The 27,477-nt window shown below is 34.6% G+C and overlaps 2 long non-coding RNA genes across 5 annotated transcripts; one reads left to right on the top strand and one right to left on the bottom strand.

Moving 5' to 3' along the window:
• Positions 1-375: 375 nt before the first annotated feature.
• Positions 376-16,394, top strand: LOC136850882 (uncharacterized). 4 transcript variants are annotated; one of them, XR_010856776.1, is made up of 11 exons: positions 376-897; positions 1,003-1,166; positions 1,500-1,603; positions 1,710-2,605; positions 2,741-3,425; positions 3,693-3,779; positions 4,165-4,358; positions 4,629-4,712; positions 11,699-11,814; positions 12,755-12,989; positions 14,424-16,394. It is a non-coding gene; the product is annotated as an uncharacterized lncRNA (long non-coding RNA). The 4 variants fall into 4 exon arrangements; XR_010856774.1 differs by having other exon boundaries at positions 14,420-16,394; XR_010856773.1 differs by having other exon boundaries at positions 12,755-13,047; positions 14,420-16,394.
• LOC136850414 (uncharacterized) lies at positions 7,155-7,428 on the bottom strand. Its single transcript, XR_010856633.1, has 2 exons — positions 7,301-7,428; positions 7,155-7,204 (listed from the first exon to the last, which is right to left on the bottom strand). It is a non-coding gene; the product is annotated as an uncharacterized lncRNA (long non-coding RNA).
• Positions 16,395-27,477: the final 11,083 nt, after the last annotated feature.

The following is a 27,477-nucleotide window of genomic DNA, read 5'->3' as shown; positions in this document are numbered from 1 at the left end:
AGTAAAGATTAGTTGACATCTTGTTTTGCATTCTTGCCAAGCAAGATTCAATTCTCGTGGTTTCTTTCAAAGTAATATACAGTGCAAGTCGATTTTGATTAGATTTTTGCTTTCGATTAATTCCCCTTTTTCCTTTAAAAAGAATGTTATCTCTGGTGGGGGAACTGTCATATTTTGAGGTCAAGAAATAATATTTTTCTTTTCATTTGCATGTGTGTGTGAGTGTTTGGGGAGCAGTTTCAGAACTCATTCTGAAGAGGCTGTTGATGGGGGCGCCTTTGGAAAACGGCAAGTTCTCGGCTCTTGAAAGCTGGCCTGCTGCTGCTGCTGCTGCCTGCTGTGCCCTGCTGTGCCTGAGTTTTTGACTTGAATGAAGCAGGTAAGGGTTGGGGGCTTTTGTAGGTTCAGAAATTGAACTCTAATCATGTGGAACAACCCCACAGGGGCCATTGTCTTGAAATTCAAGCCTCCAAAGAATATTATGGTGTTCATTTGAAAGTAACAGATAATAGGAAATGCAGTAAGAAGAGATTAGTTATAAGGAAAGAAAACGTAAACTTCTAAATAAAAAAATTAATGAACTAATTTCCATAGCAATACCTTCAGCTTACCCAAGGTCTATGGCCCAAGTCAGGTGTTTGTGTTCCTAAAATTGACTTGACTGTGAGGGGTATTAGTCATACCCCAAATCTCTTTTGCCGTTTTGAAATGCATCAATGGAAGGATGAATTCAGTCTAATGACCTGACATGTTTCAGGAAGCTGAAGTTTCGTGAAGTTGTGAAGTTGTGGTGTGAATTATGAAGAGGCCAGGAAGCCCTGATTGACGAAGTATGGACACATCAGGAGAAGAGAACCTCCCCTAAAATTTAGTCTCTCGCAGCTGGATCCTGATAAGGTATGGGAACTAAAGTAAATTGAAGCTCCATCAGTGAATTCTTAGTTCTTGATTTCCTAAAGCCTCTGGACACTATACACCTCTCTAATACTTCCTTGTTTGCAGGATTTGCTGCTTATAACCAGAGCAGATTGTAGCCTTACCCAAGGCCAAGAGGAAAACGGCAAGTTCTCGGCTCTTGACAGCTGGCCTGCTGCTGCTGCTGCTGCTGCCCGCAGTGCCCTGCTGTGCCCGAGTCGTTATGCTGCCCGCTGACTTGAATGAAGCAGGTAAGGGGTGGGGGCTTTTGTAGGTTCAGAAATTGAACTCTAATCATGTGGAACAACCCCACAGGGGCCATTGTCTTGAAATTCAAGCCTCCAAAGAATGTTATGGTGTTCATTTGAAAGTAACAGATAATAGGAAATACAGTAAGAAGAGATTAGTTATTAGAAACGAAAAAGTAAACTGCTAAATAAAAAAAAAAAAAATTAAACTAATTTCCATAGCAATACCTTCAGCTTACCCTGTGAGGTGTATTAGTCATACCCTAAATCTGTTTTGCTTTTTTGAAATGCATCAGTGCAAGGATGAATTCAGTCTAATCACCCGACATGTTTCAGGAAGCTGAACTTTCGAGAAGTTGTGAAGTCGTGGTGTGAATTATGAAGAGGCCAGGAAGCCCTGATTGACGAAGTATGGACACATCAGGAGAAGAGAAGATAAGGTATGGGAAGTAAAGTAAACTGAATCTCCATCAGTGAATTCTTAGTTCTTGATTTCCTAAAGCCTCTGGACACTATACACCTCTCTAATACTTCCTTGTTTTGCAGGATACCCGAGGATTCTCACACCCACGGGCAGGAATGCCAAGAAGGTTTCCATCCAGGAAAAGGAACGGCCTGGAACGAGAGAATAGAGGAGGAAAAATCAGGATGTAGTAGTCTTGTAGACAGTAACATTAGTAGAGTATAGTACAGTAGTTTCTATAAATACTTGTAAATAATAGAACAAGTATTGGTTAGACGTGGAACGTCAGAAAGTGTTCCAGACCCATCTGTATTATGAGTAAAGGTGGTCTTGTTTTACTAGGTTGGTGATGATGATAATTTTTTGTGCAAATTATGTAACTAGCCAAACTCTTATACATATGTCAGTATGTATTATTACATTGTACTAAACTTTCAGAATTAAGGGATAGAAATGTTGGTACAGTTATTTGCCTAACAATAATATGGTTCCAAGAATTATGAAATTGTTCCAAGAGTTATGAAGAAGTTTCCCAATTTTATTGGAATAAGTAATTCTGGAATGTCAATGGTGTATTGTTAAATGGTATGGAAGATGTACCATTATAGCTGATACACCCCATTTGATGTATATGTAATATATCTCAATAGATTTTTTTAATGGAATTGAATTGAGTGAATGAACTAGCTTCTATTAAGCTGGCATTTGAGAAGACCTAATGATTATTTCCATAATAATGCTCTTTTTCGTTTTAGGATAATTTTTTATTAACGGATTATTTTGTTTTACCTTTTTTGTTTCAGGATTATTTTGTAATGCTTTTAGTTTCAGGAATATTTTGTATTTTTGTTTTTGTAGGATTATTTTGGCCTCTTTTGTTTCAGGATTATTTTTTATTGCTTTTTGTCTTTTAGGAATATTTTCTGTTTATTTCCTTTTTTTTGTTTCAGGATTATTTTTTATTGCCTTTTTGTTTCAGGCCTGCCTTTTTTGTTTCAGGATTATTTTTATTGCTTTTTGTCTTTTAGGAATATTTTTATTGCTTTTTTTTCTTTTTTTCTTTTTTTTTTTATTTTTTGTTTCAGGATTATTTTTTATTGCCTTTTTGTTTCAGGATTATTTTTTATTGCCTTTTGTCAGGATTGTTTTTTATTGACTTTTTTTGGGTCCAGGATAATTTTTATTGCCTTTTTTGTTTTAGGATAATTTTTATTGCCTTTTTTGTTTCAGGATTATTTATTATTGCCTCTTTTCAGGATTATTTTTTGTTGCCTTTCAGCATTAATTTTTATTGCCTTTTTCAGGATTATTTTTTATTGCCTTTTTTGTTTCAGGATTATTTTTTATCGCCTTTTTTGTTTCAGGTTTATTTTTTAACTTTTTGTTGAAGTCAGTATTGAGATTATTTGAAATTTATATTTGGCCATCTGCTTAAACACAAGCAGAGTTTAAAGTCTTGTGGTTTCTTAAAAGTAATATTCAATTTAATTATTTTGATTAAAAAATGATTTTTCTTGACTCCCTTTTTCGTGACCTTTTCATTTGAAAGTGAAAAACTTTCATTGCATTTGCTTCCTCATCCCGAGGTCATCAAAAGTTCAGTTCAAGTTTGTATTGAACTTTCTTCTGATTTTCAAAGCCAATTGCCTGAATGGGTGATTGACAAGTAAGCACAAGGAGGAGACTCCTGCAAGTTCTCGGCTCATTTCTTCAAGGACAGCAACTCTTTCGTCAAGTGACCTGCTGCTTGCAGTGCTGTGCCTGAGTCGTTATGCTGTCCGATGACATCAGTTTTGCTGGTAAGGGTTGAATCTCTTGAATCATTACCAGCAGACCGTATTTGTGATGACCCACATCCCTGTGAGGCTGTTATTTTGTAGCAATTGGGTGTGAATATCAATATTTAGATTGCAGATACTTTACTTAATTAGGTTTAATGCTGTGAAATAGACTCCATCTCCCTTTTGGTGTACAGTATCAGTAGACTCTGTACAAATCTAACATCATCATCTCTTTGCTAACAGTTGTTTGGTAAACTTGATTTTGACTGTGTATTTTCCTTCCAGAAATGAGAGAAGAAGAAGAAGGGGACCTGTGCAGCCCATCTCCAGCCAAGCTTAAATAAGGCAGTGATGACCTTTCTGCTAACAGTGGTGATTATGATTAAAAAGTTTTATTTTTGCAAATATTTTGGTCTGTTCACCCTTGTTATCAATTGCACGGTTCCACATTCTGATGTTTGCTTTTTGTGGACCTCGTTACGTGACCGTTAGCCTTTCTGACGATTTGTGCTAAGTTTAATTTTGATTCATAAGCTTTTCAGTAAATATGAAAATAATTTTCCATTCATCAGAAGAGTCAAGGTCAATGAATGTCATACCTTTCCTTGTGCAGTGTGGGTAGTAATAGCTGTCCATTCATATTAATGATTTAGAGGAGTATTTTCTGTATCACTGTTTGTTGTTTTTTTTTTTTTTTTTATTTTCGACAGTTTCATTCCTTCCAACATGATTGTGAAGTGCTTAATTCTTTTTCCAGGTGTGCAATTTTTGCCTTTAAAAAATCCTATGGCCAGTCCCATTATTGAGGAAGCATTGCACTTACAATGCAAGTTCTCGGCTCATTTGTTCAAGGACAGCAGCTCTTTCGTCATGTGACCTGCTGCTTGCAGTGCTGTGATGTGCTGTGCTGTGCCTGAGTCGTTATGCTGTCCGATGACATCAGCTTTGCTGGTAAGGGTTGAATCTCTTGAATCATTACCAGCAAACCCTATTCCTGATGACCCACAGCCCTTGGAGGCTCTGTTGTGCTTTGCTTTGAAGCATTTGGGTGTGAATGGCAATATTTAGATTGCAAATACATTACTGAATTAGGTTTAATGCTGTGAAATAGATTCCATCCCCTTTTTGGCATATCAGTAGACCTGTACAAATCTAACATCATCATCTCTTTGCTGACAGTTGTTTGGTGAACTTGATTTTGACTGTGTATTTTCCTTCCAGAAATGAGAGAAGAAGAAGGGGACCTGTCCAGCCTATCTCCAGCCAAGTTTAAATAAGGCAGTGATGACCTTTCTGCTAACAGTGGTGATTATGATTAAGAAGCTTTATTTTTGCACATGTTTCAGTTTGTTCACCCTTGTTATCAATTGCATGGTTCCACATTCTGATGTTCGCTTTTTGTGAACCTTCTTACATGACCATTAGCCTCTCTGGCGAAATTGTGCTAAGTTTAATTTTTATTTATAAGCTTTTTAGTAAATATTAAAATAATTTTCCATTTATCAGAAGAATCAAGGTCACTGAATATCATACTTTTCTGTGAGGGAAGTATTACTCTATCACTTTTTTTTTTTTTTTTTTTAGTAAGTTGCATTCCTTCCAACATGGCTGTGTTGGTTGTGAACTTTTTTTCTTTTTCCAGTTGTGGAATTTTTTGCATTTAAGTGTAAATGTCAGTATCAGTAATGTGAATGCATTTGTGAATTAGGTGTAATGTTGTGAAATAGATGCCACTTCTTCCCTTGTTGGCAAATCATTCCTTACAGTTTAATTATTTTTATTGCCTCATTTTCAGGATTATTTTTTATTGCCTTTTTTCAGGGTTACTTTTTTATTGCCTTTTTTGTTGTAGGATAATTTTTATTGCCTTTTTCAGTATTATTTTTTTATTGCCTTTTTTCAGGATTATTTTTTATTGCCTTTTTTCAGGATTATTTTTTTATTGCCTTTTTTGTTGTAGGATAATTTTTATTGCCTTTTTCAGGATTATTTTTTTTTTATTGTTTTATTGCCTTTTTTTCAGGATTATTTTTTGAAGATAATTTTTATTGCTTTTTCAGGTCAATTTTGAGATTAGTTGAAATTTATATTTGGCCTTCTTAAAACAGAATTAATTTAAAGTCTTGTGTTTCCTTAAAAGTAAATTTCAAATTAATTATCTTTTTTCAGGAATTGATTTTTATTGTTTTTAAAGGTATTTTTATTCAAGGATTTTTTTTTTTGCCTTTTTTTATTTTTTTTTTTTAAAAGATGATAATTTTTTGGCCTTGATTGATTTTTTTTGTTTTTGGATAATTTGGCCTTTTTAAAGTTATTTTTATTGCCTTTTTTCAGGATAATTTTTATTGCCTTTTTTGTTGTCAGGATAATTTTTATTGCCTTTTTTCAGGATTATTTTTTCTTTTTTCATTTTTATTGCCTTTTTCAGGATAAATTGCCTTTTTTCAGTATAATTTTTTTATATTTGCCTCTAAATTTTTTGTGTTTTCCAGATATTTTTTTTTTTGCCTTTTTTTCAGGATTTTTATTTGAATTTTTTTTAGTTTTTATTGAATTTCAGGATCAAAGCCAATTTGATTACAACAAGATGGAGATTACAAGTTCTTTTTTCAAGAACAACAGCTTTAATTTTTATCAGTGCTGTGACCTTTTCTCATTTTTATTTTTAATTAATGACATCACAGTTTTCTCTGATACCATTTTTGCTGCTGTGTTTTTTTTTGAAGCATTTTTGAATAATCAACAGCATTTTGAATTTTTTCAATATTTTGCAATTCCTTTTCATTGACAATGAATTGGTTTTTTCAGCTGTGACCATTTTCTTCAGAAATGACTTGGCCATCCACCCCTTTTTGGTTTGTGTGCCTTTTCTCAGGATTAATTTTCCATAATTGCCTTGTAGATAATTTTTAACATCAACTCTTATTGCCTTTTTCACAATTTTTTTCCACATTCTGATGTTTGAAATATTTTGATTTTTGACTTGTATTTTCTGGTGGTTTAGAAGTTTAATTATTTATAAGCTCTTCAGTAAAATATTAAAATCATTTTCCATTTATCAGAAGAGGCTAGGTCACTGAATATTCATACTTTTCTGTGGGGGAATATTTTTCCATCATTTGTCTTTTTTTTTTTTTTTTTGTTTTGTCAGTTGCATGGCCTTCCACCATGGCTTTTGGCTGTGAACTTTTTTTCTTTTTCCAGTTGTGGAATTTTTTGCATTTTAAGTGTAATTGTCAGTATCAGTTGTAAATGAATTAGGTGTAATGTTGTGAAATAGACACCACTTCTTCCGTTACAGTTTAATTATTTGTTGCTTTTTAATTCTTTCCTTTTTTTAATAACTGACCTCTTCTGTTGACCTGTTACCATCTGTGACTTTCAGATGAACACCAATTCTTTGGGAGCTTGAATTTCAAGCCAGTGGTTCCTGTGGGCTTGTTCCACATGAATAGGATTCATCTTCTGAATAATAACAAATCTAACATCACCTCTTTAAGGTGGTTAAGTTTTTACTCAAAACTCCACAGTGTCTTGTTTTAATATCTGTTACTACTTGGTCACTGTGTCCTAACTGGACATTCATGCAGAAATAGAGAGGTTTTTAAAACTTTGTATATGGGTTAGGTGTCTTTGGTTTTACTACTACGCTAACATATGTGTTTTGAACTTGATTTTGACACAATATTTTCCTTTCAGAAATGTGAAATGTGCCACAATTGTGTTGATACTTTTTTTGATTTACCATTATTAATGTCTATATATATCCACATTCTGACGTCAGCTTTTTGTGGAACCTTGAGAAATGTGCCACAATTGTGTAGATACTTTTTAGATTGTTTACCATTATTATTGTTGCATATATCCCATTCTGACATCAGCTTTTGTGGAACCTTGAGAAATGTGCCACAATTGTGTAGATACTTTTTAGATTGTTTACCATTATTATTGTCTGCGTATATATCCACATTCTGACGTCAGGGTTTTGTGGACCTTCTGAAGTGACTATTAACCTCTATGGTGATTTATGCTAAGTTTAAATTTTATTTATAAGCTTTTTAGTAGATAGTAAAATCATTTTCCATTTATCAGAAGAGGCTAGGTCACTGAATATCATACCTTTCTGTGAGGGGAATATTTTCTGTATCACTTAATCTCGTTTTTTTTTGTGAGTTGCATTCCTTCCAACATGGCTGTGTTGGCTGTGAACTTCTTTTTTTCTTTTTCCAGTTGTGGAATTTTTGCATTTAAGTGTAAATGTCAGTATCAGTAATGTAAATGCGTTTGTGAATTAGGTGTAATGTTGTGAAATAGACACCACTTCTTCCCTTACAGTTTAATTATTTGTTACTTTTTAATTTTTTCCTTTTTTTAATAACTGACCTCTTCTGTTGACCTGTTACCATCTGTGACTTTCAGATGAACACCAATTCTTTGGGAGCTTGAATTTCAAGCCAGTGGTTCCTGTGGGCTTGTTCCACATGAATAGGATTCATCTTCTGAATAATAACAAATCTAACATCACCTCTTTAAGGTGGTTAAGTTTTTACTCAAAACTCCACAGTGTCTTTGTTTTAATATCTGTTACCACTTGGTCACTGTGTCCTAACTGGACATTCAGGCAGAAATAGAGAGGTTTTTAAAACTTTGTATATGGGTTAGGTGTCATTGGTTTTACTACTGTGCTAACATACGTGTTTTGAACTTGATTTTGACACAATGTTTTCCTTTCAGAAGTGTGAAATGTGCCACAATTGTGTTGATACTCTTTTTGATTTACAATTATTAATGTCTATATATATCTACATTCTGACGTCATCTTTTTGTGGAACCTTGAGAAATGTGCCACAACTGTGTAGATACTATTTTTGACTGATTACAATTATTATTGTCTGCATATATCCACATTCTGACGTCATGTTTTTGTGGAACCTTGAGAAATGTGCCACAATTGTGTAGACACTTTTTTTATTGTTTGCCATTATTATTGTCTGCGTATATTCACATTCTGACGTCAGCTTTTTGTGGACCTTCTGAAGTGACTATTAACCTCTTTGGTGATTTATGCTAAGTTTAATTTTTATTTATAAGCTTTTTAGTAGATAGTAAAATCATTTTCCATTTTATCAGAAGATTCTAGGTCACTGAATATCATACCTTTTGGGAATATTTTCTGTATCACTTAATACTTTTTTTTTTTTTTTTTTTTTGAGTTGCATTCCTTCCAACATGGCTGTGTTGGCTGTGAACTTTTTTTTCTTTTTCCAGTTGTGGAATTTTTTGCATTTGAGTGTAAATGTCAGTATCAGTAATGTAAACGTTTGTGATTAGGTGTAATGTTGTGAACCTTAGACACCAATTCTTCCCTTACAGTTTAATTATTTGTTACTTTTTTATTTTTTTTTTTTTTTTTTATAACTTACCTCTTTGTTACTGTTATTTCTGTGGAACCTTTCATTATTATTGTGGGCTTGTTTCAGATATCATCCAATTTAAATTTCACATCATTTTTGTGGAATTTCAATTTTTTTCAGGTTTTTTTTTTGCCCATTATTATCTTTCACTGTGTCATCACTCCACATTCAGGCATCATTCTTTCAGGTTTTTTTAAACCTTGAAATGTGGTTTGTGTCATTGGAAATTTTATTTTGCCAATTTTGACACAATGTTTTCCCTTTAGAAATGTGATTTTTTAATTGTGTGTTACTTTTTTTATTTTTACCATTATTATTATTGTCTGCATACATTCCACATTCTGACGTCAGGTTTTTGTGGAACCTTGAGAAATGTGCCATAATTTGTAGATACTTTTTTTTATTTTTACCATTATTATTTTCTGTATCTCCACATGACGTCAGGTTTTTTTTTTGTAGTTTACTTTTATTATTTTTTCTTATTATTTTCTGCATACATCCACATTCTGACGTCAGGTTTTTGTGGAACCTTGAGAAATGTGCCATAATTGTGTAGATACTTTTTTTTTTATTTTTACCATTATTATTTTTTCCACATTTGACGTCAGGTTTTTTGGAAATTGAGAAATGTGCCATAAATTGTAGATATTTTTTTTTATTTTTATTTTTACCATTATTATTTTCTGCATACATCTCCACATTCTGACGTCAGGTTTTGTGGAACCTTGAGAAATGTTTTTGTAGATACTTTTTTTTATTTACCATTATTTTTTTCTGCATACATCTCCAATTCTTGTCAGGTTTTTGTGGAACCTTGAGAAATGTGCCACAATTGTGTAGATACTTTTTTTTTAATTTTTTACCATTATTATTTTCTGCATACATCTCCACATTCTGATGTCAGGTTTTTGTGGAACCTTGAGAAATGTGCCACAATTGTGTAGATACTTTTTTTTTTTTTTACCATTATTATTTTCTGCATACATCTCCACATTCTGACGTCAGTTTTTTGTGGAACCTTGAGAAATGTGCCATAATTGTGTAGATACTTTTTTTATTATTTACCATTATTATTTTCTGCATACATCTCCACATTCTGACGTCAGGTTTTTGTGGAACCTTGAGAAATGTGCCATAATTGTGTAGATACTTTTTTTTTTTATTTACCATTATTATTTTCTGCATACATCTCCACATTCTGACGTCAGGTTTTTGTGGAACCTTGAGAAATGTGCCACAATTGTGTAGATACTTTTTTTATTATTTACCATTATTATTTTCTGCATACATCTCCACATTCTGATGTCAGGTTTTTGTGGAACCTTGAGAAATGTGCCACAATTGTGTAGATACTTTTTTATTGTTTACCATTATTATTTTCTGCATACATCTCCACATTCTGACGTCAGGTTTTTGTGGAACCTTGAGAAATGTGCCACAATTGTGTAGATACTTTTTTTATTGTTTACCATTATTATTTTCTGCATACATCTCCACATTCTGACGTCAGGTTTTTGTGGAACCTTGAGAAATGTGCCACAATTGTGTAGATACTTTTTTTTTTTGTTTACCATTATTATTTTCTGCATATATCCACTTTCTGACGTCAGCTTTTTGTGGACCGTCTTACGTGACCATTAACCTGTGGACCATAAGTGACACATTAACTTCTGATTTGATTTATGCTAAGTTTAATTTTTATTTATAAGCTCTTCAATAAATATTAAAAATAATTTTCCATTCATCAGAAGAGTCAAGGTCACTGAATATCATACCTTTCCTTGAGGGGAGTATTTTCTGTATCACTGATTGTTTTTTTTTTTTTTTTTTTTGTCAGTTTCATTCCTTCCAACATGGCTGTGTTGGCTGTGAACTTTTCTTTTTCTTTTTCCATTTGTGGAATTTTTTGCATTTAAGTGTAAATATCAGTATCAGTATTGTAAATGCGTTTGTGAATTAGGTGTAATGTTGTGAAATAGACCCCACTTCCCTATTGGGGAAGTCATTACTTACAGTTTATCTAATTATTGTGTTACTTTTATATTTTCTTTTTTAATAACTGATCTTTACTGTCTGTATTTCCTATTTACCTTCTGTTACTTCTTTCAGATGAACACCACGTTCTTCGGGAGCTTGAATTTCAATGCAGTGGTTCCTGTAGGCTTGTTTCATATGAATAGGATTCATCTTCTGAATAATAACAAATCCAACATCATCTCTTCCAGCTGGTTAAGTTTTTACTCAAAACTCCACAGTGTCTTTTTTTTAATATGTGTTACCACTTGGTCACTGTGTCCTAACTGGCCATTCAAGCAGAAATAGAGAGTTTTTTTAAAGCCTTGTATATGGGTTAGGTGTCATTGGTTTTACTACTATGCTAACATATGTGTTTTGAACTTGATTTTGACACAATATTTCCCTTTCAGAAATGTGAAATGTGCCACAATTGTGTAGGTTCTTTTTTTGATTTTCCATTATTATTGTCTGCATTTATATCCACATTCTGACATCAGGTTTTTGTGGAACCTTGAGAAATGTGCCACAATTGTGTTGTACTTTTTTTTTTAATTGTTTACCATTATTATTGTCTGCATTTATATCCACATTCTGACGTCAGGTTTTTGTGGAACCTTCTGAAGTGACTATTATCCTTTCTGGTGATGTCTGCTAAGTTTGATTTTCAAGTTTGGTTTTCATTTATGTGCTTTTCAGTAAATATTGAATAAATCTCTCTTTATATATCAGAAGTTACGATCAAAGTTTATCAAACCCTTCCTTGTTCTGCAATGTGGGTCGTTTAGCTGTGCAGACATTCTTATAACTGATTTAGAAGAAGATTTTTGTCACCTTCTTAACCTTTTTTCTACTTTACTTCAGAAAGAATCTTCATGGCCATTCTTTTGGGAGAGAAACTTTGATTGATCATCAAGTCTACTGAGGAATTGAAACCAAGTGTGGATGTCTGGTGATTTTTCAGGAAGTATAGATTTTAAGTAAGTACAGTTTAGATTTGTTGGTAGTCATAGCCTTTTTAAATGGAAAGATTTGAGTATAGATCAACACTGGGTGTAAAGCATGGAAAGCAGTGTCTATTATGATTAGAGAAGTATTTTTGAATTTTACTTTTCATAATGTGACATTCCAGAGGTCTTTTCTTCTGTAGCGTCTTTCAAATGAACATCATATTCTCTGGGAGCTTGAATTTCAAGTCAGAGGTTCATGTGTGCTGGTTCCATATGAATAGGGGTTTATCTTCTGAATAATAATAATAATAATAATAATAATAATAATAATAATAATAATAATAATAATAATAATAATAATAATAATAATAATAATGGCAAACCCATGGAAATTATTAGCTGAACCCCGTCTTAACCAAGTTCCCATTTCTACAAATAGGAAGTTTTAAGGACATATCATTTTAAGGACAATTGATTGTAGTGACCAGCGTCAACACTAAAGGAATTTGTAGTCTCTTGCTTTCCATAAGAATATTTTCTTTCCCTCTTGCTTTCCACAAGAATATGTTCTCTCTCTCTCTCTCTCTCTCTCTCTCTCTCTCTCTCTCTCTCTTTTGCTGTCCATAAGGATATTCTTTTCTCTCTCCCTCTCTTGCTTTCCATAAGATCTTTTCTTTCTCACTCTTGGTCTTGGGAAGAACTTCCCCCTGGGGATATATGATCCACCCCACTTTTTTTTTTTTTTTTTTTTTTTTTTTTTGGCTAAGGTGGCCCAATTTAAGGTTCCCTTCAGTGGCCCTTTACCCCACAGCCTGGGGGCTGACTTTCCTAACTGGACATTAGGCAGAAATCGAGAATTGGTTCTGGTAGCCTTATGGCCTTGCACTATAGGTTTTAGGGGTGTCATTATTTGTTCTGTTTTGCTAACATATTTGGTGAACTTCATTTTGACAATATATTTTCCTTCCAGAGATCAAAAATAATAAGAGGAACTACTGAAGTCGTAGAACTATCAAAGAAGGCCCAGGAAAGAAGACTGCAGTTTAGAGAAGACCTGAGGGGAAAACAAATTGTCAGAGGACGATGTGTTTGACCGAGCCAGGTGGAGGAGGAAAGCTGTCAGAAACATCGACCCCACACAGAAGTGGGAAAAGATGCAGAGAAAGAAGACATGCTCCCTCCATAATTGAGACAGGATCCCTCAGGTGTGTTCACCAGTATCTCCATGATGTGGATTTGTGGGACACTGCCAATGAGGCTCCGGTAAGTAACAAGATTGCTGCTGCTACAGCGATCAGAAGTCTGTAGTAGGAGAATAGTGTATAAAAAGAACTCAAGCCTTATCCTAATATTTTAATTCAATTCTCTGTGTGACAGCACAACCCTCCCTAACTAGTCTGTTAACTTGAATCTGATTACACAAGTACATAGAAAATGTTAATCCAATCTCTTCTTCTTATTTGAATTTTGTTGGCCATCAGATCCACCCTAACCTGAATACCTTAACCTAATTATCATGAGGAAAAGCAGCCCAAGTATCATAATGATAAGCAATATTATTTTAAATAGGGTTTTGTTTTTTTAACAATATTTATCTTGGAGTGCTTATTTTACATAAACCACAGAAAAATATATAGAAAAAGTCTTTGAATCTAAGTGGTTAGACTCACTCCTAATGAATAATGGACCAAAAATTATTTTCCTCCTTCAGCAAGGTAGCAAATGTCCTTTGCACTGTTATACACAAAATGCAAAGGTACAGTAAGTATAAAGTTTTGTGTCAAATTCAGATAGTTCTTCCAATCGTTGAGAACTTTTATTGCATCAAATAATAATTTAGCACAGACCCACTGGTCACATTTTATAATGAACTGGCATCTTTATCTGTGTGGGTTCAGGAATTTCCACTTCCAATTTTGCAGGTGTAAAGCCAACTTCCCACAGTGTAGGGCACAATCAGTATACAGTAATTATAAATGAGTATAGTGTACCTAGACCTTCCTGTGCCTTGGATCTCAAATAGGACACTACATGTGTATTCATATACCACGCAGAATGAACACAGCAAATGCACCAGTCTTTCCCTTCAAACCTTGTACAAATTATCTTGACAGTCACCATCATCTATCATGAAACCACCAAGTTGCTGGAGGCATGCACATTGCATTCCTCCTACAAGCTGAATGAAAGTAGTTCCTCCCTACTGGAAGGAGAAAGGTCCACCATTAATATCACTGTTTGGGGACAATGACCCAAAGAACAACAATTCAAGACTCATTAAATAGTAACAAATCAAAACATATAAAAAAAGTAGTTTGTTTCATTAATTCAGGATTTTTAATATCACTGTAACCAGTATTTTGCCAATGAAGATAATTAAGATACTGTTAATTTTTGTACACATTTTTCTTTGTTACTTGTCTCTCTCCTCTCAGTATTCCTAAGGTAATGTCAGCATGCAAATCTTGAAGAAGCATTGGGCCCAGAGATTTACATATTTTGACATCTCAACAGACAGGGGTTTAGCAGTACCTTGAATTGAGTTCATATCCTGAGTTGAATGTGAGAAATAAAATATGCTAACTATTGACCGGACAAACATGCATTGAATACTAAAGTAGGTTTTTTTTTTCAGGTAGATATGAAGAGGACACTTATCAGCAGAGCAGGAGAAGAGATTCCTCTTGTGGGCTGGAAGGGATTTTCATTTGTTTTGCCCTGGTATCCCTTACTAAGCCACCAGCTAGAAAACAGCTACTGTACTTTGAGCCCCCTGTCTTTTTAGCATTGAGGGGGCTAACCTGACGGGGAATATAACTGGTATACTGCAAAGTAGCTCTTGCTGAAATAGCTACTAGATATTTTCAAAAAATATACTTTGGTTGTGTTTTGCTAATATACCTATTCATCTACAGTAGCTCTCTGAAATAGAGCCAAAATAAAGAAGGTAAGCACAGAGGTCAGGAAGCAATAGGTGAACCCTACACTATTTGCAAATGCCGTGGTTTGTTGGTCATGTTATGTTTGAACTTGTCAAGAGTGGACCACTAATGGCTGTGGTAATATAAAAATGCCAGACAGAACGTAGAGATAACCAGTCATTCATTGTCAAGAGTAGAGCATTGATGGCTGTGGTAACACGAAAGGGTCAGACAAAACCTATAGGTAATCAAAATCATTGTCAAGAGCTGAGCATTGATGTCAGTGGTAATGTAATAGACTCAGAACTTACAGATAAGGTGAATGAGGAGGGCATGAATAACCACCTTAAATGTGGGAATATAAACCCTGTAAGAGGTGCGAAAAAGAGACCAGGTGGACATGTACTGCCAGTTTATTAAGAAAGGCCGTTTATAAAGCGGCGTGCGGACGTCTTTCAATAGGATGCTGGTTCTCAGTGTGAAACGACAAATAAATACAAATGTAGAGATAAAATGACAATAATGTTCTGACACGCAAACGGCCACAAATGAATCTATAACAAAATTACGTAAAATGCCTTTTTAACGTTACGTAAGTTTGTGGGAAACCACCGTAGAAAACGAGGGTGAACTACAGAAACCCCCTTGAGGTTTTTTTTTATAGGGGTAACTTTACAATTCCAGTATCGTAACTACAAGGCCCCTGATATCTTGGGCAGTTTTCCCAGTACCCTGTTGAAATTACTGTTGCCAACTGGCATGCACAGTAATGCGCTCTCGTGAGGCTAATTGAACAGTAGATAACTGCTAAGAGAGCGTTCATTATGTATGTCCCAAGTAACCCAACCCCCTTCCTCAAACCAGCTGTGATTCTTCCAGTTCTTGTTGCCAGAAAGAATGTTAATGCTTCTACCCTAATTTGTTGACACGTTCCGTTTCAACGCTGAACGGCCTCGTTTGGCCCAGTGCTTGGCGTATGTTTGTAATTCTACCCTTAGATGCAACTATATTCAACCCTGAATTTTCCAAAGCACGGGTTTGCAAGTTTATTTTTCGCTATCTCGGTACCCTTCGTCGTAGATAATATTTCACTTTTAGTCAGTCCTACCACCTTTAGGTTAACGTTTACCTTTTTCAGTTTGGACGGTGGTCGTGGTTGATTAGATTTTCAAATATGAGGAGCTAATTTATTCACAATTGTGTCAAAGCTCTTGAAATTACTATATTTTTGTTCTGTCGAGTTTTAGAAAAGTTTTTCTCATTAATTGGTAGCTTAGATGTACGGTTTGGAAGATAGAGTTTTTAAAATCTTCGTTCAGGTGTTCAATTAATAGTGATCTTGTTCACCAGACCGAAAATTTGTTTCCACGATACCTTTTAAATGGTACTTGTTCAAGTTTTAATGCCCCATTACGGTCTGTGTGTATTATGCAGGCCGAAGGCCATTCTTGTGTGGTAACCTAGAATATGACAACTTGCAAAGAAACGCCTAATTACCCGGTCTGTAATGCCTTCAAGTATGGACGATTATTGTATATAATGCTACCAGAAGGCATGTGCGAGGTTATGGAGAACATTTCAGCATTGTAGACAAATCTTGCAAAGAATGATGAACAAAGTGCTGTTTTGTTCACTACAGGGAAATGTCCTTTATTTTCAGTCTCCATGTATATACGATACCGGGGTCTAAACGATGACAGGCAGGGCAGCCGATCGAGACTACAAAGTCTACCCCAAAGCCAAATCAGTCCTTCAAAAAGAAGGCATCGTCCTTACCCCATACTAAGGAGAAAGGCGGAAGGCTATGAGTACTTCCATTAATGGGAGAGGCCTGTTTGATGCAGTTTGCGTATGTCAAGGCGTTCATCCCTGTTTTTTGGCGAGGCATGGGACCTGTAACCAAAGGGAACCTTTATGGTGTCTGTATCAGTTTTGACGTCTGATGCCAAAGAAGTCATTCTATGTATCACGTTGTTGAGAACAAAGTGCAGGTGGATATTATGCATTAAAGCCCCTGCAGTCTCAATTGTGGCCAGACAGAGGGAAGACGGGCGTCATTTCAGATTTTTGATTGGGGGCAAAGGCGGTTTGGCGAGCGAAGCGAGCCTAATCACCTGGTTATTAATTTTTTGAGCTACTTTGTGTGCTTTTTGAAGCACATAAAATAGAAAGATAAAGTTAATGTGATGACAGATTCGAATTTAGGTAGGATTAATGGAGAACCAGCTGCTGTTACTTCTTGGGGTGAGGGGGGCAAGTTGAGGCTGGGGGGGTCAGGTGACGCCCTTGAAGGTAGAATGTCTTTATTGCATAGTATACTTGAGATGATGACTGGGTAAGGAAGCTGTTGACACCGATCAGGACTGTCTGAGCATGGCTGGAAAACTTGACCAATCATATGAATCAGAGGGATGATTCATGGAAAGTTAATCACTTTGGTACTGCCTGTATCTTCCTGACTGGGTGTCGAGTAACGGCTCTGACAGCCTCGTCTGTAGAACCTCAAGGACTCCCGTGTGAAAACTAACAAATACTTTATAATCATTTATCAATTAGATTTTTCCTTTGTGGTGTTGGAAAATTGGTGAGTTCTCTCAGTCCTCTTTCCCGTAGGGGGTTAGTTCCGTCAGTGCACTGTAGGCAGTGCTTAAGGTTATTTGCAGGGTACCTTCAGCCCCTAGCTGCAACCTCTTTCGTTCCTTTTACTGTACTTTTATTTCTTATCTTACTTCCCATCCTCTCCCAACAACTGTTTCATAGTGCATCTGCAAAAGGGTTTCCTTCTGTTACACCACTCAAGTTTTACTGCCAATTTCCGTTTGAGCACTGAATGACCTCATAGGTCCCAGTGCTTCCCCTTTGGCCTAAATTCTATCGATTCAATTGGACCACTTACAAAATTTAAGAGGATAGGTTTACGCAACTTTTTTACTTTAGGGGGAAAATAAACATTATTTTGATGATTTAGAAGGTGTTTTTTTCTTGTCTGGAAAAAATGGAAATTAAAATTTTAATTTTCTGTATTTTTTATTGTTTTTTCAAATGATGAAAACGTTTTCATAGTTACCTAGTCGAGACTATCTCGGCGAGAATTACCTCGTCAGAGCTCTCCCGGACGAGGAAAACCTCGAAGAGGTCTTCCTTGTTGAAGATTACCTCCTAGAGGCCATCCCCCGGCGAAGTTTACCTCGCTCAGGGCTTCCCAGGCGAGGACGACCTCGTTGATGCACCCACGGACAAGGATGACCTCGATGAAGTTGTACTGGTCGAGAATTACTTCGTAGAGGTCATTTTTATAATATAAAAAGTATCCAGTGGCAAAAAATGTAGCTTTTACATTACGAAGATTCAGGAGGAGGAGGGAGAGTAAAGCTGCTACCTCAACCCTCCCTTCTCCCGTCTGGGTACCCTCCACCTTCCCGGGAGCTTTACCCGCCCACACTCCCGAAGCAACTTGCCTGAACTTTTTAAAATTATTATTACAGTTTACTTGTAATCCTTCCTTGAATTTTTATCATTATCGCCTTTTCATGGGGAGCTGAGGTTTCGGGGGTTGGGGGTAGGCTGGTGTTCAGGTAAAACCCTGCAATACAGTCGAGAGTATTATGTCATTATATTCAGCTTCATTATAGCACTGCATTACGTGTCTATATAACAGCAATGACTACGGTTTCCTGTCTGTGAAGGGGTGGGAGTGATAAGAAGGGATTATGGGGCGAGGAACCCTCCACCCACTTCACTTACAGACCAACTTCCGAGATTTCAAGGCCACCAGATGACAGCTGGAGATGTACCGAGTGGTTTCGATTGTTGTCAATAAGAGTTTGTGCCTCATTTTGTTTGTTTGTTCTCATTTCAACGAGACGGAAGGCGTGTTTGTATGTATGAATACCAAGGCCGTTTGGCGAATGATATGACAAATTAAAAGCTTCTGATGGGGGTCAGTGGTTGTACACTTGTGCGTGTGTGCGTAGGACCTTTGTAACTTTCTTCCACAACACTTTATGTGCTCCAGTCTATAATAGTTTGTTATTCCTTGGGCTACGGCAGATAACCAAAGCTTAAAATATTGAATAATAAAATCAATATGGCATTGAACTTCAGCAAAAGAATGGGACGGAAACTTGGCTGTAAATTTTATTCTTAAAAAATTGGTTTGACTTTTTAATGTTAAAACATCTGTTAAAATGTATTTTTATTCGCCCAGTGTCGATAGCATCTCACTAATAAATGGTGAATATCGCTTGAATTGGAATTATGCAGAAAAAAAGGAATTTCACTTAGTTTCAGATATTTGTAAACAAGCACACGTCATACAGCCAGGAAGAAGGTGGGGAGGCTATTCCCCCCTCATAAACCTTCCCCCCCGACAGAATACCTTATTGACTGCCATAACCCCCTTTCCCTCGGACAGAGAGAGAGGAGACAAAGACAGATATGGAAAGGCGAAGAGACAGACATAGGGAAAGGTGAAGAGAGAGGAGGTAAAGACAGATATGGAAAGGCGATAAAGACAGATAGGGAAAGGTGAAGAGAGAGAGAGAGAGAGAGAGGAGGTAAAGACAAATATGGAAAGGTGAAAAGAGAGAGATTTCGCCCCCATCCACCAATGAGCGAGTGTTCGATTAGACTCAGTTATGCTAACAAACGTTAGGTATGTGGGTCAGCATAGCCTGTGCTAATCCAGGCTTGCCTAAGATACGCTAACGGCTAACCTGTGTGTTGTCTAGGTCATGATAACCATCGCAAGTGTCTTGGCATACGTTTTAGTATCAGATGTTATGATAACATAAGTTATCATAAACTATGTTAACACGTTATCCAAGTTTAAGCTCGGCTACAATATCCTAGATTTGCATTGGTTATGCCAACAAAGTTTATATGTTAACAAGAATCTGATAACCAAGATTAGCATCGGCAATGCTCACCAGCGTTATCATACACTATGCTAACCAGCATTATGTTGGTATATGTTTTGATAACAGTGTTGCCACATGTTACGTTAATTAGTGTTAATTTGTTACCCTAACTAGTGTTGTAATGTGAGCATATTTTTATTGTTTAAAGTTGGAACATATTTCATAGTCCTTTAATAATAATAGTAAAAGCTTAATGGTCTTTCTTGGCATATTGGAGTGTTTTTTTTTTCTTCTTATTGGAAATAAATATATGACTGGAAAATTATAGTGACTCAATCAATTTACTTCCAAATCATTTTATTTCCTTTCAATTTCATTACTCAATTTACTGAATAACCAAAATAGAGTATAATTAGAACCATTCAGAGTTCGACTATTCTTTAATAAAAGTTTAATAACATATATATTAACTAAAAAAAGTTACCAAGTACCCTATTTTTGAATTATTACGCAGGCGTAGAGTATATAGTCTAGCCTTTTCATAAATACCTTAATTAGATTATTTTTCTGTTATCTGTTTGACAATATCAAGTAATATTAAGCACTAGTAATACTTAAAATAATTAATATAAAAAATATCAATTTCTAAATGAATATGGTGAGCTTTCGTTAAGATTGACAGTTTTTGGGAAATGGAATTCTACACTGAACCTCATCTAAAACTTTGACCACCGATACTTGGAAATGTTGTTGCAGACACTCTTTCAATTTGTAAATGGATAAACATAATGGACTTTCGTCAGCTTATGGCAACAATCCACTTAAAGAAATCTTATGTTGCAAGAGAAAAGCTTGGGGGAAAATGAAATCTCTAAATGATATTTGAATGTCTTTCAGAATTATTTACGTTACTGGGAGTGAGGAAAGTGAATGCAATATTTTACTACGATAAAAAGTAAATTCTATTCGCAAATTGAAAGAATTGGGACGACCATTTTTTGATAGATTTTTCTTTATTGGCACCAGGCCTCTCTCTCTCTCTCTCTCTCTCTCTCTCTCTCTCTCTCTCTCTCTCTCTCTCTCTGCGCAAAGGAGCGAAAGTTCCGTCTCTCTCTCTCTCTCTCTCTGCGCAAAGGAGCGAAAGTTCCGGTCTCTCTCTCTCTCTCTCTCTCTCTCTCTCTCTCTCTCTCTCTCTCTCTCTCTCTCTCTCTCTCTCTTTCTCATGTCTAGTGCTAGGTCCTTAGGGAAGAAAAAGTGAAGATTTTGTGTTCCATAAAAAGTGAAATTGAAGGCAAAGTTTAAATACATCCAAGTGATTGCAAAAGCAACCTGAAAAGGATTTAAAAGCGGATGCAGGCAACTAAATAAGTGATAAAACTTATTTGGAAAAGGACCCGTGCAATATTTTGTGATAAATAGTGAGTATGATAACCAAACAGAACAGACCATATGCGTGGATGTGTTATGAAACATCTCAGTCTCAGGCTAAAAAACTCGGCAATGTTCATGAACATCAGGATATCAATACATCTTATTCCTGCCAGCTTTAACTGTTTCAATATTTGTTGATGAAACCAGGTTAGTAAGAATTTTCTCGGTTCCCTTTGTGTCCAAGAATAACATATGTCAAATAAAAACCCCTTTGGAGAATTATCTGGGTTTTGTGATCGAATGATTTTGTGGTAATTTGAAATACAGTGTAACGAATTCTTTTGCAAAAACAGTAGGAATGTTATACCCAATCTGAAACCCTTATTTGTTAAAGACATTTTAGAGAGGTTAATTGATTTTCTCGGTCATAAAATGGTTACAGTAAGTAGGTGCTGGTTTAGACTGGCCGAATTTAGGAAGTGAAAATTTGTACTAACTCATAATGGACACCGATATTCTGGAATGTAAAGGACAGTTTTATTTTAATTTGGTAAGTAGACGGAAAATCATTTTAGATGAGGGAAAATCAGTCCTGAAACTTGTGGTACAGGGCCTCTCTCTCTCTCTCTCTCTCTCTCTCTCTCTCTCTCTCTCTCTCTCTCTCTCTCTCTCTCTCTTTGTGCTATAAAAAGGAACAATTATTGCTTGCGATGTGCAAGACCATTCTCTCTCTCTCTCTCTCTCTCTCTCTCTCTCTCTCTCTCTCTCTCTCTCTCTCTCTCTCTCCCCCAACCATTGGTTATTCGAAGGAGCAAGTGCTTACTCTCTCTCTCTCTCTCTCTCTCTTTGTGCTATAAAAAGGAGCAATTATTGCTTGCGCTGTAGCAAAACCACTCTCTCTCTCTCTCTCTCTCTCTCTCTCTCTCTCTCTCTCTCTCTCTCTCTCTCTCTCTCTCTCTCCCCATGGGTTGGTTATTCAAAGGAGCAAGTGCTTACGCTGTCACAAGACTCTCTCTCTCTCTCTCTCTCTCTCTCTCTCTCTCTCTCTCTCTCTCTCTCTCTCTGTCATGCAACTCTAAAAGTCTAAATAGCAAAACCCAGTGTTAGAGTAACTCTGGATAGTGAAAGACCTCGAATTTTGTGCTGCATAAAAGTGACGATATCCTTAAACCGTGTATCAATATGGCTGTCAAAATAAACTGATGAAGAAGTTGACAGTGCATACAAGGAGGAAAGTAATCAATAATACGTCTCTGGAAAAGGATTCGCCAGATATTTAGTGATAAAATATAAACACTGTTACAGGTAAGGGTAGTTAAGCAGCCATTATTCTTCCTTGGACTCGTGCTTTTCCAAGTGCTAAGATAAACATAACAATTAACAGGTCCAGGATGAACCTCGGTAGTTACTGAACGTTGCAGTCTCTTTCTCATCCCGACACAAATCAGTAATCATAGCCACATTTTAAGAACAATTCTACGATTACTTCGACTCTACGTAAAGCTACCGGCCTTGTCAAACACTTATCAAACACTTACATCACTTGCAACTAAGTTTTCCTTACGGTCTTTGCATCAACCAACATCGAATTACGTCTTAATCGAAGCAGTAAAACCTTGTTTCTTTTGTGAAATGTGTCAGCAATCTCTCTCTCTCCCTTTCCACATATTGTTATGATGCCATTTTCAATAGCCATAATCAATCAATCTCTCTCACTTCCTAACACAAGTCAGTAATCAAAACCACATTTTACTGATAATTTTACAATAATTTCGACTCTACGCAAAGCTCCCAGTCCTATCAAACACTTATCAAACCTTTATAACACACCCAACTAAATTTTTTCTTACATACTTCGCATCAACCAACATCTAAAAACGTCATATTCGACGCATTAAAACCTTAACTATTATGTGAACTGTGTCAGCAACCTCATCCCCACCTCTCTCTCTCTCTCTCTCTCTCTCTCTCTCTCTCTCTCTCTCTCTCTCTCTCTCTCTCTCTCTCTCTCTCTCTCGTTTGATGCTAGTTTTAGTAACCATCAACCAATCTCTCTCTCTCTCGTTTGACGCCAGTTTTAGTAGCCATCAACCAATCTCTCTTTCTCAGCCTGACACAAATCAGCGATCGTAACCACATTTTACGAATAATTTTACGATTATTTAGAATCTTCAAACCCTTAACAAACACTTATATAACCCCTGACTAACTTATAAAACATTTATACAACTCCTAACTAACTTTTCAAAAACTTATATCACACCTAACTAACTTTTTCTTAAAGGTTCCGCGTCAACCAACATCTAAAAACGTCGTATTCAACGTCCAACGTAATTCATATTTCGCGCCTCTCAATTAAAAAAAAAAAAAAGATATATTTTATTCACTTTACGGGGTCGGGAACACTATAGCCACCTATTATCGAAAAAAGAAACTAAATTCTTCTTGAGGCCGGTTATCCAAATGTGCCTAAAATACGCTTATTACGATATATATGCCATTTTCTGCTGTAGCGTATGATTTTGTATCGTATCTGACGTATTTTGAAAGAGATTGCGACTAAATTACGTTAATATTTAAGGAGAAAATGCCATTTTAAAGTTTAAGCATACTGAAGTCTTCGATTTAATTCAAATTCGAATGTTTAGGATGTTTATTGTTTTGGTCTGAAAACCAACGAATTCCGTATCTTATTTACCTTATTTACGCTTGATTTCGTCTTATTACGGAAGGGTTAAAACCTACAATAACAGCAGCCTTTAATATTATTAACGAATAAAAAAAAGCTACGTAACTTATTTTTTATTTCACCGAGAATCGAATGTATGAATGAAAGATGACGTCACTGGCCTCGACGATTACGTATTGGTTTCCATGGAAACCGAGGTTTGTACCTAAATTTCAAAACAAAATTGATCTATTTTTGCAATAAAATATGAAAATAAAAAATTAATATTCATATGAACCATTTTGAAGTATATTTAATTTTGATTTTTATTGTTATATTACTCTTAAACTGCCTGATTTATCAATAAAAATATAAAGTTTTGAGATCGCTACTCACGCCGTATGGTTATACTGCTCAATTGTTGTCTGCTTCAATTCAAAAAGAAGGAAGAAACTGGCATTTTTCTCTCAAATTTATCGTCATTTACCTTCGATAAATAAGTAATTTCAACGATTTACGTGACAGTTTTTTGCATGAATATTAATTAATATACAAATAAATATGGAAAGATGAGGAAATTGTGTTTCGATACATATCCAGTCTATAAAAAACGAATTTTAAAAGTAACAAAAGGCAACTTTATTTTCTCCCCATTCATAAATTTCTCACAAACGCTTAAAACTATAACCAAAACTGTATTGCAAATCACCTTACATATGTTGTACTTGATAGACTTCAAAATAGCTTTTTGTATTATTTAAATCAGTTTTAATTATTCCTTAAATATATATTTTAAAATATTACCCATCAGAATTATTTAAAGGGTGAGACAAAAATAAAAGTATTTTGGATAGCTTTTCTTATTGTATGGATATACTGCAAACATCGTCATCTGGTAGAAAAACCATAGACGATTCTATGTACTTTTAACATTTAGACGACCATTATAAATTCTTATCATAGATTAATAAAAGCTTATTTAGTAAATTAAATAATTATTTTACATTTTTATCTATATTAATACTCTGAAAAAAGTATATAAAAGAAATTATTTGCATATTCCTATTTTGACTTGTGGCCAGACTGAAAAAATTCGTCTGCAGAGACTTGGTTTGATAGTAAACACAAACTATAGCCAATGAGAGGTGGTGTTGATGACGCAATTGATAGCCAATCAGGTACGAGAACTTTCCCGCTCAGATTTCACTCGGGCAGAGGAACCCTCCGGGTTTATGGCGTGCTGTTTGGAAGAAAGCTCAAAATGCGAACCAAATCTGTTGCAATTTTTTTCGTGTTTTCCGTTTTTTTAATGTTATTAGGGGGGACAAAAGACGATTTCAGTTTTTTTTTTATAATATACGTTTAAAAAGGAATTATTTAAAAAATTATTATTTAATGAAAATAATAATAATAATAATAATAATAATAATAATAATAATAAATGCGGCGAATTTCAATTATTATTATTTTATTATTATTATTATATTATTATTATTATTATTATTATTATTATTAATAAGTTTTATTTACAATTTACAGTATTTAAGGCCAAATCAAAAAGAGAAGTAATTTATTAAATAACGCCTTATGGTTATTTTAACAGCAGCCTTTTTTAACAGTTAAAATAACAGTTAAAAAGTCATTTAATTTAATTGAGTTTAGTGTAAAACCAATAATAGAAACCATGAATATTTACTCTGTTTCTCATGAAAATAGTAATGGCTACATGTTAAATACCAGCGTTAATTAACGATTTTAAAAAATAAAAAAGCTTCTTTCTTTTGTCTATTTCTCGTCGGGGATCAATTTATGAATGAAAGATGACGTCACTGGCTTAGGAAGAGTACTCACTGGTTTCCATGGCAACCAAGGAGATTTTTTTTTACGAATTTCAAAACTGTAATCAGACAGCGGCTGTAAGTTACTGTAATGTAATAAGTCTATTAGTTTTAATGATAAAACCTATATAATAATAGTTTATTTTTATGATATTAAATCAAAATAAGATTTATAATTGATTTATTTATAGAGTATACTATTTAAATGCTGAATTTATCAATAAAATTATAAGTTTATGAGACCGCTACTCACGCCGTATGGTTATACTGCTAAATCGTCGTCTGCTTCAGTTCAAATAAATGCAGAAACTGGCAACTGTACCTCAAATCTAGCGTCATTTACGTTCGATAAATAAGTAATTTCATCGATTTACGTGACAGTTATTTGCATGAATATTCATTAATATACATAGAAAATATTGAAAGAAAAAGAAACTGAGTTTTGATTTAGTATCCAGTTCTATAAAAAAGACTTTTTAAAAGCAACAAGTGGCAACTTTTCTATTCTCCTTACTACCGCCTCGGGTTCCCCCAACTTATGATTTGCTGTTGGGCCAGAATTTGCGTTTGTCGTTCCTGTTTCGAGAATCTTTTTCTTTAATCAATTGAGTGTGGTTTTTTACAAATCTTAATAAATTTTCCTGCCCTTATTTATTTATTTATTACTACTTACTACAAGGAGATTTTCAATATGTAATCCCCTGGGGTTAGAAAATTATTATAATCATATACCAACTGTAATATGAGAAATAAAGACTTGTATATTATAGGTAAAATGGAAAAATTACAGTGTCATCGCTTTTTTAATTTTCGTTTTTATAAATTGAGAGATGGGTCATTTTCTTCCCCTTCCATATACATTTTAATAAGATACTAATCAAAAAACATTCAATTAAATATAATATTCCTGAATTATAAAAAATCTTCCAAGTTCAATTTATAATCTTTTACACAGAAGACAATTTAGTTTATAATATATATACGATCTTAAATTTATATTTTTATTGATATTCGTAATTCAAACATATATTTTCATAAATTAATAATAAAAAATTTTTATTATATAGTGGTAATTTCTTAACTTTTTGATATAGGAAGTTTTTTTTTTATTGATAATGAGACTTTTTTTTAGGATATGCCTGCACCTGCCCCCGATTACGTAATCCATCTTCATTCATTCATAAGTTTTTTCTTAATTTTAGATAAGGCATTTTTATAGAACGACTCGGCAAATCAAACACTCTTAGTTTCAGTCAAATCTAATTATTATTATTATCATTATTATTATTATTAATTAATTATTATTATTATTATTATTATTATTTATTGATCGATAAAACGATTATTCAGAACACGAACCCTCTTATAATAAACAAGTTTCAAAGGGGGTCATTGACTTGTTTTCCACATAGGAAAATGCCTTTTTAATGCCGTTTTAATTAGAAAATGATCTTATTTTTACAGAATGAAATAAATCGTCATTTTTTGGGTTTGTCGTCATCATGGAAGGTTATGATCTTATTTATACATCAGTTAAAGATTAGAATTTACGTGATTCCCTCAAGCCAAACTTTAATAGGGAAATCTTTTAAAATTGGTTTGAGCTTTTGATCACAATTGACAAGATTTAGGAAGTGAAAACAAGAAAGGTTTGTTAATCTAATTCTGTCATTCGCTAAAATAACCTTCTGACCACGATACTAGGAGATGTTGTTTTTTTTTTCAGTTTGTTAACTGAAATGGAAATCTTTCATGTTGCAAGAGAAAACCATACGGGGAAATGAAATCTCTAAATGACATATTTTGAATGTCTTTTAAATTATATACGCTATTTTCATAAATTAATAAGAAAAAAATTTATTATTTCAGTGTTATATGATAAAAACTTTTATTAAATTTTATCCGGAAATTAAAAAGAATTGGTTTTGACCTAGAACCTCGGTTACCATGGTAAAGGCCTCTCTCAGTGACGTCATTCATTCATCTCTCTCTCCATTCCCTAAATGATCTCAAGATAAAGTTTTATAGAACGACTC

This window comes from Macrobrachium rosenbergii, chromosome 22 (genome assembly GCF_040412425.1).
Source record: "Macrobrachium rosenbergii isolate ZJJX-2024 chromosome 22, ASM4041242v1, whole genome shotgun sequence".
Lineage (NCBI taxonomy): Eukaryota > Metazoa > Arthropoda > Malacostraca > Decapoda > Palaemonidae > Macrobrachium > Macrobrachium rosenbergii.
The sequence above is the reverse complement of the archived record's forward strand: the minus strand, read 5'-3'. Positions and strand labels throughout refer to the sequence as shown.